The sequence below is a fragment of the Caretta caretta genome, chromosome 16 (assembly GCF_965140235.1).
Source record: "Caretta caretta isolate rCarCar2 chromosome 16, rCarCar1.hap1, whole genome shotgun sequence".
In the NCBI taxonomy this organism is placed as follows: Eukaryota; Metazoa; Chordata; order Testudines; family Cheloniidae; genus Caretta; species Caretta caretta.
In genome coordinates, this window is record NC_134221.1 from 9,099,853 (window position 1) to 9,112,592 (window position 12,740).

Below are 12,740 nucleotides of genomic sequence, written 5' to 3' on the forward strand. Positions count from 1 at the left end.
CCTTTAATGAAGATAAATCATGTTGCTGTCACGTATACTAAATATGGTATTGCAACGGCGCTGTTTGCCTTGTGCTCTTGGAGGTGGGTTCTCAACTCCATTCTAAAACTTCTGCTTCCTTCCATTGGAGACGCTGAGAATTCGAGACTTGGGCACAACGGCAAATACAAAGCAGAGCTCAGCTGAAACAAGAAGTTTTGCATGGCTTCCACCTTAAGTCACCCCAGGTGTGCCTGATACCCATAGGGCCTGATTCTCCAAGGCCTGGCATCTTCTGTCATTCTTATACCAGTGCAAAGTGGGGTTAAAAAAAATCAAAATCCTCCTCAAAGCAGAGTTTTGTCTCCGAAAGGGGAGACATGCCAGCCGTGTGGTGCAGCGGAGCCTGAACACACCGAAACAACATTCTGGCTACATTACAATCATCACTGTCAGCCCCTGCAGCACGGGGTTGAGGTTAGAGAACACGGGGGGTGGGAGGATGGAGCTAGAGGGCCAGGCTGTTAAGGAGATGCTTCAGTTAGGACTACACCACTGCAAGCCAGGGATATCATGAAGTCCACTAAGGACTTGGCTGTTGATGTCGATTTTTAGCTGGAAAGTGCTTAGATTAGTGCAGTGATGGACGGTGTCTAAGGCCCTAAGAAAGACCAATAGAAAACACTACTAAATCATAACGGTAGCATTTACAACCCCGTTGCACTGACATAAATGGCTATATGAGATCCAGAGCAATAGAGAATCAGACCCCTAGAGTTGAAGGCCAGAAGGGAACATTACAATCATTCAGTCTGACCTCCTGCCTAATATAGTCCAGCCGAGTAGGGAAGAATAATTTCCTCCAATGGAGGGATCACTGGGTGAAAGTCTCTGGCCATGGCATTTCATCCAGTATTCCCTGTAATGGAGGGAATGATTCTTCCCTACCATGTAGGACTATGCTGTGCTAAACAGATGTACTAGGACTATGTACTACCAGCCCAGGGTCATTCCAACACTGGGCTTATAAGAGGAGACTGTATGGTCAGATTTTGTTGGCAATCTCGGGTGGCTGAATGCCACTTGTCCCTCTAAGAAGTTGGACGCCGACCGCTCGGGGGTCGCATAACTAGTTAGCATGCCCTGGGGCAGAGCTGTCCCCTTGATCTCATCCACAATGGCAATTAGCCCTCATTGGTATAAGGAGCATTCTGCATTCTAGCCATCTCAGGGTACACAATGTTCCTTAAAGGTCAAAGTGAACAGGCTCTGTTTCCAGGTCTGCCCCTGACACCGTGTGCGATCTTCCACTCGTCACTAAGCCCCCCGTTTTCAGTGTTGATCAGCAGCCCATATTCACCATCCAGGCACCTAAACTGAAGTTACTTTATTTTCAGAGCCGCTGAGCAGCCAGAGATGCTATTGACTTCCTTGGCAGGGGAGAGCGTGCCGTGCCTCTGAAAATCACACTAACACTGTGGTCTGTACCTGTAAGAGCCAGGCTAGCCTGTCTTGTTACCAGATTCAGCAGGGAAGGAGCTCCAGTGAGCCCTATAAAGGACTGGGAGCAGGAAAAGGACCCTAAACTTGGGAGGGGGGGCACCAGCACCTGAAATGTGGTCCCCTGCCCCTGCAATGCTCCTTCTCCCTGAGACCCCTCCCCCTGCTCGCTCCTCTCTGTCCCCTTCTCCTCCCTTGTCGCTCGTCCTTACTGCCGGTGAAAGGGGGGGGGGGGAGGGAGGGGCTATGTTCCCTCAGCCTCTCCTGCCCCTGACTGAGAGCATTCAGTTGAGGAAAGTGGTAGAAGGGCTCCTGCAGTGAGTGCAGGGATGTGGGTGGGTGGAGGGCGTTCTCCTTTCAACACTGAGAGAGGCAAGGGACAAACCTCTCAGGGGTACGTCTACACTGCAGTTAAAAACCCGCGACTGGCCCGAGCCATCTGTCTGGGGCTCGCAGGACGCAGGCTAAGGGGATGTTTAACCGCAATGTAGATGTTGAGGCTTGGGCTGGAGCCCGGGATCTAGGAGCCTGCAAGGTGGGAGGGCCCCAGAGCTTGGGCTGCAGCTGCACCACCATTAAATGGCCCCTTAGCACAAGCCCCATGAGCCCGAGTCACCTAGCCCAGGCCAGCAGTAGGTGTCTAATTGCAGTGTAGACCTACCCTGAGAGATGCAGCCCTGGGTGAGCAGAGGAACTGCTTTTGTTTTGTCTCAGTTCCATGTTTGAGGAATAAACCTGTGCTTGGAAAGTGTGGAACAGTATCCGTCCTGGGAAGGCCAGGCAGCCCCCTCTGAGCAGGGGGGAAACTGAGGCAGCAGCTAGCCTGAAGCCAGACTGGGTAAGGTGGCCGTGCTACAATGGCTATTTTTATTTAGGTGCGTGCATGTGAAAGTCATGCTCTCCCTCTCCCCAACATGCCACACCTGGCCACAACACACTCCCCGAACCCTAGTACTGGCACCTTTCGCTGGTGAAATGCCGGGACTGCTGGTAACTCCCCGTGACAGGAGACAGTTAAACTAAAACAGAGCAGAGCAAAATGCGGAAAAGCTCTGTCCAATTCAAACTGCAGAGGCCCTTACAGGGGTTGGGAAATGGGTTCATTACTGACACAATGATATCACTTCCTCACTTATCAGTTCCTATAGCAACAAGGCTTTCCTTGGAGGTCTCCCCACGGCAAGTGCTGGCCTGGCCTGGCTGTGGGCAAGCTGATAAAAGCACAACCCATGATGGTACAGATACACGCACTCTGCGCTGAGATGGTAGGAGAACCATCTTTACCTTCGAGGGGCACCTCAGTTGGGGGGGGCTGTCTGTGCAGTAGTGGAATGTCCTGCATAGTGTTGAAGTGTGTTCATTGCTCTTTCCCCCCCTGCTTCTAGTCAGTGAGGAAAGGGCGATGTTCGGTAACTAACACAGACCGTGAAGAATTTCTCCATGCGCCAGGTTTTGCACTCTATCTGCTTCACTCATTCTGGGCTAGACTGAGTATTCTTCTTATTACTACTGTAGCATCTAGAGGCCCAGCCAACACCAGCATCTCAATGGGCTTGGCGCTGTATGTGCACCTATAGGAAGAAACAGTCCCTGTCCTGAAGTACTTGCAATCTGAATCGTCAAGTCAGACAAAGAGTGGGGGGGAAAGGGGAGCAGACATACAAGCAGAAGACTGGGATCTGAAGTGGGGAGAGTAAGGGTCAAATTTTCCAAAGTCCTCCATGCCCACAATCTGGGCCAGGCTACCAGTTGAGTTCAGTATGCTGGGCTCTGAGACCTCTTGAGAACTATCCCAGCGGGAGCTAAGCATGTCTGAAAATCTGGCCTAATTGAGGGTGCTGATGCCTTGAAATCTGGCCTCCAGAGTCCTACACTGAGCTATGGCACAGCTACAAGTTGGTTATAGATCTGAGTCCTATGCCAGAACCTTAACCCCACAACCACCTTCCCCCATTCCCATAAAATCTGCTTCTGAATGGAGCCAGGACAACACATCGTTCTATTCGTGATCCATGTATGAGGCGGTCTTCCAGCTCTCTGCCCCTTCATCAATATCATTTGTAAAATGTCAGAGATTCTTTTCCCGGGACAACCACTGCTACCCTCCTCTGCTTTACGCTTCTTCTTTGACAAGCTTTGCTGTGGCTCCATTATGCTGGCCCCGGGGGATTTGACTTCATGCTGCTTATGATGTTACATTAGTGAAATTGCCCGAGTGAGGCCTGCAGACTTGCTTGAGGGTGGTTTTGCCCTGACATTTAAACGAATGGTTCATTTTGGCTTCACTGCTAGCTGTCACTTCATGCTTAAGGGTCAGAGCAACATTTAGCAATGTCAGGCATGGAAAACAAACAGTACAGCCATAAAACTAATTGAGCCCTATATGCCCGCACCCACAAAGTGGTAGCTTGGTAACTTTATAGTTCTGACGTTAACCTGTCAAGATTCAAAGCGAGAGATGCCAGCAAGATGGTCTGAGACTGCATTCTTAACTCCCCAGCTTAATAATAATACCTAGCTCTTATCACCAGATCTCACAGTGCTTTACAAGGGGGGTAAGTGCTACTATCCCCATTTTATAGTTGGGGAAACTGAGGCACAGGATGGTGAAGTGACTTGCCCAAGGTTATCCAGCAAACCACTGGCAGAACTAGGCATGGTCTCCTGCATCCCAGTCCAGTGTGCTATCTGCTAGGTCACACTGCCTTTCAAGCTTATTGTGAGGAGTCAAGGATATAGAACTAATGTGATAGACAGTACTATTGTACGGATTTCTAGCTAGAGGGCTGGTAATTCTCCCCTGGTTAAGCTGGCTATAAATAGAGGGGGTAGATAATAGGAACATAGCAATTGCCCTAATATCAGATCAGACCGAAGGCCCAGCAGACCAGTATCTTGTCTCTGACAGTGACCAGTGCCAGATGCTTCAGATCCTGGGTGCTGGAACTGCGGGTGCTGCTGCACCCCCTGGCTTGAAGTGGTTTCCATTACATACAGGCAGGGGTGAAAGTAAGTCGAGTGACTTACTGGTACGCTGTGGCCAGCTCTGGCCCCTGGAAGGGGCGGGGCCTAGGGCGGAAGGGGCGGGGCTGAGGGGGTCAGAGCCAGCCCAAGCCCACCCTGTAAGATAAGTGCCCCACCCCTCCATTTCCTCCTCCTCCCCCACCAGGGTAGCAGCAGTAGCCCGGGGCTCTGGGGGCTATTTAAAGGGCCTGGGGCTCCCCTGCTTCTACTGTCCCAGTCTTTTAATTAGCCGCCGGAGCCCTGGGGAAGAGGTGGGGCTCCAGAGGCTATTTAAAGGGCTGGGGCGGTAGAAGCAGGGGAGCCCCGGGCCGTTTAAATAGCCGCTGGAGCCCCGCTACCCCAGGGCTCCAGCAGCGGGGCTCTGGAGGCAATTTAAAGGGCCTGGGGCTCCAGCCACTGCTGGGAGCCCCAGGCCCTTTAAATTGCCCCCTGGGGAAGCCGGGTTGCCCCAGTACGGGGCACCAGCTTCTGTATACAGGGTCTATCGTTCGGTTGAATGGCTCTCAGCACCCGCACTATACAAATTGTTCCAGCACCCCTGCAATAAATGCCAGAGTGTCCTTTTTCCATTCCAAACACCTTTGGCCAGTCGCCGTTGCCTGGTGGGATCTTTTCAGACGACCGCTCTATATTCAAAATGGTGGCAACAGGCCCCACATCCCAGAGCTCTTTGGGCTGCATTTGGCCAACTGACTGTACTCTGACCTGCTCTGTGGCCTAAAGTAGATCTAGCCCTTGTCGAGTTATCTGTGTATGTGCGTGACAGAGAGAAGAAGGGAATCTTTGTTTTACAGACTGCCTGGATTCAGGAACTCCATTCAGCTGGTGTGTATCTGGAAATCATCCTGCCTTTATTAACACCCTTCAATGATCTAGACAGAGAATCCCAAAGGCAAGGAGCAGTCTACATAAAACTTCTGGACAAAGCGGGACATCTAAGGTGTGGCAGATCCTGCCTGAGTGGACGAAACAAAGTGGGAAATGTCAGCAAAGGTACCGTCATTATTACTGTCAGAAGAACTCCACTTTTAAGGAAAGACTGCCAGCCTGCCCCTCACCCGCCATGGCAAAGATAAGGAAGGGATGTCCCAGGAAAGGACTTTTCTGCTCCCTAGCCTCATGCTTTGACTCACACCAGAGTTCCTCTATGGCAGGGGTTCTCATGCACAACCTCCAAGTGCCAGGGGTCCCAGCCACCCAACCCTTTCCATGAGAGGAGAATCCAGCTAGATCCTGGCTTGGTGGGGGTGCCTAGTATGGAAAAGGTCGAGAACCAATGATCTGTGGAATCGTCTTCCTCATGCTCTAGGGCCTCTGCAAGTTTGTCTCTGAGTACTGTGGGCATTGGGGACCAAAGAGAGGAAAACCTGGAAAAGGAAGGGTGGCTGGGGTGATACAGAATGCTCAGAACTGTGTGGTTTGCATGGGGTGGGGAGCGTGACCTTGTCCTTGTCTTTCCCGATATTTCCAGCTCACTCAGGAAGTCTGGCTTGCAGTGAAAAATGTAGAGGAAAGGGATGAGCTGTGTTCCTCTTCTCCCAGGTGCATCTAATGGCATATGTCTATCTTGCTAGCTAGGTAGGTGACTGAGGAAGTATTCTGCCAGTCTTAATCTGCCTGAGACAGTTGGACAGGAGACGCCGAGGTAGATGTAAAGTCAAAAACCCAGTTTCCCTGATGTCTGCAGAAAGCCCATCCTGTGAGAGTGCACCATTGTTTAACATCTACCTCCATCCCTGAGAGGAGCTCCCAGACCCTGAGCCACATTAGGCTGGAGAAGTTTTGATGGGAATTTCAGACCAAGGCAAGGAAAATCCAGGGGCCAGAAAATGCTCTGTGATGCAACATGGAGGTAAAAGAGGAAGCAGGGAGGAACCCTTTCTCTACCTCGTTTTCTACTCCTGTCCCAGCTCATCCCTCTTTCTCTTTATCTCCTCCTCCCTCTCTTTGTTTCCCCTCTAGTTGCTAATGTAAGTAAGAATTTGATGCACTGAGACAGAAGAGAAAGTGGTTCCATTCGCTGTAGACACACCAACACATCTTCATTCGCTCCCCATGACATTCAAAATAGCTGGCGATAAAGACAAAGTAAATCTGGAAAAACAAATATAAAGACTCCCCCCCCCCCCAACCCACTCCCGCCTTCCCCTCAGCCTGGCACAGTGCACCCCCCCTAGGGCATGCATTCAATTACCAGAGATGAATGGAGAAAACTTGTTCAGCATTTAGGATTATATATATATATGTGTGTGTGTTGCAAGCTTTCACCAGCAGATGGCACCCTACTTCACAAAATAAGCTCCCTGCTGAAGGGCGGATTGGGCGAGATCCTTTTGAAAGGACAGGTTTGTTTGCAATTGCTCTGCTCACTTGGAGGCAACCAGCAGGGTCTCAGTTCACAGGCCGTTGCACTTTTGGTTTCTAGGAAATTCATTTTTTGACTAGGGAGAAGAGGGACGTGTGGTGAAGTGTAGGGTGTACGTTGCTACTTCTCTGCTCAAAGGCAGACCTCTTGGCTTCCTGACCGTCTCCCTCTAAGAGCAGCACAAGCTTCTGAGTTGCATACTGGTGACAGGGCAAAATGCTTTGACTAAGCCTGCAAAGGGCAGAGGGAAATGAATCTTTCAGTGAGGCTTTTGTACTGGGATTCTGGAAATTTGGGTTCCATTCCCGCAGACATCCTGCATGACCTTAATCTCTCTGTGCCTCAGTTTCCTCCTGTGGTTCTAGGGACTGTGCCTTTAAGGGCTAAGCTTCCTAGACAGAATGTCTGGACAGGGTGCTGTGAAGCATTTGTTATGCAGAGCCAGATGGATCCAGATACAGAGCAGAGCTCTTGCAAGCTCCTTAAATACCGAGTGCTCACCGAACACCACATGGTTCCTGGAGTAAAAAAAAGGACCTAAACATGACTCAGAATGGAAGAATGGAGCAGTTAAAACCCCACCAGAGTTGAAACTCTCTGGATATGTAAAACAATTGGAGAAGGTTTAAACAGCACTTCATTCTCTATCTGCAAGCAATGGCTGCCAGCAAAAGGGAAGACAGTCAGAACTCAGAAGGGAGCCTTATTTCTGACAATAGCTGGTTCTGAAGCACTTGATGTGCTTAACAGTTTGCACTTAACTCATGCAAGGGAGGCCAACTGCACAGCTGTGCTACAGAAATGTGAGTATTGCACACCACCTAAAAATGAAACACAAGAGAAGTTTTCAAACAGAGCACAAAATAAGGGGAAACTATAGAAGTGCTTGTGACTGATCTAAGGCTGAAGAGCCAATCCTGCAATTTAAGGGGACTAAGTCTGTTCCTGATAAGAGACTAGATCATGATGGGGATCTGGAACAAAAAAAATCAAGCAGCTGGGAGAACCATAGTTAATCCTGACAAATCAATTAGAATTTACCAAGGAACAGAAGTTGCCCAGTGCAGAATAAAGCTTATGGAGGGTGGACAGTACGCTGACACTAGATGTCAGACAATCCACAGGAGACCTCTGGCAGAAAGGCGTGTGGCGCTCAAACTCAGAGTCCAGCAAAAATAGCACATGGAGCTGCACAGGCTGTTTGCAGCCAAGACAGTTTCCAGCCTATAGGAAAAGAGGTAAGAAATGCAGTGAACTACATCACCTTCCAAGAGTTTGCAAGCATTGGCTGAGGCTGGGCAGTATGGGACAGCATCAGAGGTATTTTTCAGAGGCACAACGGACAATGTTGGACTTCTAAGTTGGACATGGGCACACACGCAAGGTGTTGCCAGAAACAGTGATGTTGGCACTAAAAGGAAAGCCACAGGTATTGGAGCGTAAATGAATAAAACTCAGGCTTACAGGCATGAGCTTATCCCCACTAAAGGCTTATGTGAACTAAACAGACGGGTCGAGAACAAGCGGGAAGAGATACGCTTTGTAATAGTAGTAGGGAAAAGAGTACCCAGTATTGGTTAAAATGTGTCAAGCCCTCGGTCTCATCAAGAAGGGGCACCCTTTTATGGAACAGGGGCCCAAACCAACTGAGGAAGAGTTTGAGGATGCCTTTCAGGGGATGGGGAAGCTCTTGGGATTCAGAATATAACTGAAAGCTGCCCCATATTTCACCCCTTTGTCCTAAGGTAGAGGCTAAAAGAGGAGCTGGATGGGGAACCAGAAAGTGAGTAAAAGAGTCAGCCAAGTGGGTATTGGACAAAAGAAGATGGAACCATTCACTGAGGCATAGACCCTAAAGTATTACATAAACATGTTAAAAAGGACACATTTTCACTGCCTGCCAAGGAGACATTTCTGGGGAGGTAGCTGACACCAGATACATTTCTACAATGGATATATCAGCAAGATTCTTGCAGGTGTCCATTTGCACATTCAACCTCCCCTCCTCCCCCTTGGGAAAGAGAATTTCTACAAGCTGCCATTCGGGTTGCATTCAGCACCCAAGGTGTTTCATCAGCAGAGTGTCAAGTGGTCCCACAGTGGCTCGAGCATGGATACCAACATCAGGGCTGATTGTTAAGAAGCAGGCCACAAACCCCACATTGAGTTCAAAACTTAGATGTCACCAATCATCAAGTATAAACTCTTCAGGCATGATCACTACCTTAACATGTTTCAGAGTAGCAGCCGTGTTAGTCTGTATCCGCAAAAAGAAAAGGAGGACTTGTGGCACCTTAGAGACTTGTTAGGTTGTTAGTCTCTAAGGTGACAAGTACTCCTTTTCATTTTACCTTAACATGGAGTCACAGACAGTCCTCTTGAATAATCCAATCTATCTTGCCATCCAGGTGAGCATACCTTTATGATGGATAGTTCCTTACACCGCAAGTACACTGAAACAAAGGAGGAGGATTTGGCCTTCGTCGAGGGGTTCTCAAACTTTTTGCTAGCATGACCCCATTTTAATGAATTATTTCCTCCCAGGACCCCAGACAGCATGGAGAATGCCATTTTGTAGAGCAAAATGGTGTCCTCCACAGAGCGTGATCTCACATACAACATATGTGTGAGGTCACACCACCTGGAGGATGCCATTTTCTCTTCACAGCATGATCTTGTACCAATGTTTAGTCCTGGGGGAGTTCTGTGCCACTGCACATGTGCATAATTAATGAGCCGCACATATTTTTATTTTTTTGTGCAGAAAAAAGCTTCTGTTGGAAAGTTGCTGCAGTTCTACCATTTGCCCACCAGGGGGCACTGTGGTGCTAGAACAGAACAGCCTAAGCAAAAAAAAAAAAACTTCAGCTGGAAAGTTGCTGCAGTTCTACCTTTTGCCCACCAGAGGGTGATGAGGCAATAGAACAAAGCAGCAGTTCCCAGCCAGCTAGGGAAGAGAAAGAGCCTGCCTTATTCACAGCGCCTGTCAGGCCAGATCAGGAGACAGGGTCTATGGGGAGATAGACAGTGTGGGTCTGCTGTGGGGGTCAAACGGGGCTCATAAGGGCTAATGTGAGAGGACAGACTGGGACAGCAGCTGAATGGGAGTGGAGGCACACGGCCACGGGGGGAGGGAGGTGCAGGGCCACTTAGGTGCATGGGGTGGCTGAGTGGGGGCACAGAGACACATGGGGATACAGGGAGGGGTGCTAGGCCACATGGGGATGGGGGAGTGGGTGTCTGTGGGGGTGGAGGAACACATTTGGACAGGGGGTGCAAGGACACTTGGGGGAGCATGGACACATGGGGACAGGGGCAGATGTGCCTGACTGAATGGGAGAGGTTAGGGGTCAGCCAGGGTCTGCATGGGGGAAGCTCCCTAACCATCTTTTTTCACCCCCCAACCCCTCCCCATTCCATACTTTTTCCCATCCATACCCAACAACCCTCCAAGTTCACACCCAGGCTCCTTCCCAGCAATTACTTCCCTCTCCCCCAGCTCCTCCGTTACCCCTGATCCTCCCCCAAGCCTTTGCACTGCTTCTGAGGGGGTCGGGAAATATGGTTCTGTATTGTAATTTAAATGAATTATTACTCAGTGTTCTGTATTAATATGCCTAATAAGGAATCTATTTGTCAAAAAACATTTCCTGAATATTTTATGTACTCTGTATGGTTACAGACATACTTGCTGATGGGTATTTTGAAATAAATGACCAAAAATATACTGTGTTATTTAGACAAAATATGAAGAATTTTGCAGTATTTGAAAATAATGTGCGAGAATTTTTATTTTTTTGGCGCAGAATTCCCCCAGGAGTATATGGTGTGCTCAAGGTTATGCAGTATGGAGCAAAATGGCATCCTCCTCACACTACAAATCATCATGACTCCATCTGCTGGTGGTACAACCCCACCCACAGTTTGGGAACCACTGCCTTAATCTGTGGGTATAAAATATTTCATGTTTTTATGGGAGGCCGGAGTTCCCATTGTCTGGGAACGGCGAACCGCGGCCACTGGCAGCTGTGGGGGGCCATGCCTGTGGACAGTCAATGTCAGCAAAAATGTTTCACGGCCCGCAATCAGATTACCCTGATGGGCCGCATGCGGGCTGCAGTATGCCCACCACTGGCCTAGCCCATTTGACAAAAGTCCATTGGCACAATGTCTAGAGCTCGACTTTACACATCAGTCTGATTTAAAAACAAAACAAAAAAGTGCCCATTTTCAGCTGAAATGTGGATTGTGATGGCCAAAGCTACTGCTCAGGATGAGCCCTAGCAAAAAGTAATTAAGTCTATTAGCACAGCATGGCTGGGACAGCATATACCCAGCCCCTCTTATGAATGTAAGGGGGAGTTGTCAGTCCTAGATGGGATTTTGTTTAAAAAAGGCACCAAGATGGTGACTCCGAACTTGTTTAAGAAAAATAAATTGAAAAGGATATACGAAGGCCATTTATTTAGGGATTGAAAAATTAAGAGATGGGTCAGCGATGTTTCAGACTGGCCTCACGTGAACAGTGACATTGAGGAAGCTATCGAGGCTTGTAGCATATGCTAAAAATAGAGACCAAGTCAAATGAAAGAGCCTGTGTTGATGACACAGGAAAAATTGGTCTCCTGGAGCAAAATAGGTACAGTTTTGTTTATGCTGACTGGAAAGAAACGATGGGCTTGTCTTAGACTACTACTCTCACTTCCCTGAGAGAGCTTTACTAAAAGATATTACAGCGAAAAAAGTAATTGTACCCATCAGATCTATTTTTGCTAGGCCTGGTATACCGGACTTCGGAATGTAGGACAGTGTGTCACAGTTTAGGGGGTATCAATTTAAGCAGTTGGCAACAAATTATGGGTTTAGACAGGTAACCGCTAGTCCCTGTTATTCCCCAATCTAATGGATCGGTGGAAAACTGTGTCAGAATAATAAAGCGTCTACTGCAGAACATTGCAGAGTCAGACTCTGATCCATATTTAACACTATTAAATTACAGAACGGCACCAACAAAGCATGGGTTGTCACCTGCTGACACTTTGCTCAACTGGGAACAAGAATGCCTGCACTGTTAGAAACTGATGTCACCGGGGACCTGCAGATGTATCGAGAGACAGATAAATCAAAAAAGAAAAGGGAAAAAAAAGAGAGTTTGATTCAGGGTCATAGAGTTTAGGGCCAGAAGGGGAGACCAGATCATCGAGTTTGACCTCTTGCGTACCATTGGCCACCAGCAGCACCCAGCACCTGCACGCTAAACCCAGGCTCTGCCACTTCATCTCTACAATGGAAACCAAAGGTCGCAAAAAGCAGTGAGGTCACAATAGGTAGCTCTATGGTCTGATGAAGTTGTCACCCCAGAGAAACACTTATTACTGAGCAATGGGGGATACCTTCTCCATATCCCAGGAGAAAGAGAGAGAGCAGGGTCTCAGACAGGCAACAACCACAGCAGGTTGAGAAAACAGAGCCCCAGGAACTGGAAAAAACAGATCAAGAGAACATGGTGCCTCGTGCTCGCAGTGGGGCTGATGTTCTAAGGGACGGTGCAGGACACCTCAGAGACGAATTGAATACTGTTAGTAAGTGTAGTCATTAGGTTGGTGCTATGTATTTGTAAATGTGTGTTATGTTTTGGCTTGAAATGGAAGATGTTATGTTAGGGGTTGTGCCTTTAAGGGCTGAGCTTCCCAGACAGAGAATCTGAGAAGGGTGCAGTGAAGCTCTTGTTGTTATGCTCAGCCAGTTGGAACCAGGCACAGAATAAAGCAGACTTCCTGCAAACTTCTTAAGCACGGAGTGATCACTGTACACCACACCCGTCTGTAAAAGGAAGAGAGTAATTCTTCCTTTCTCTGGCACTTTGTCCTGT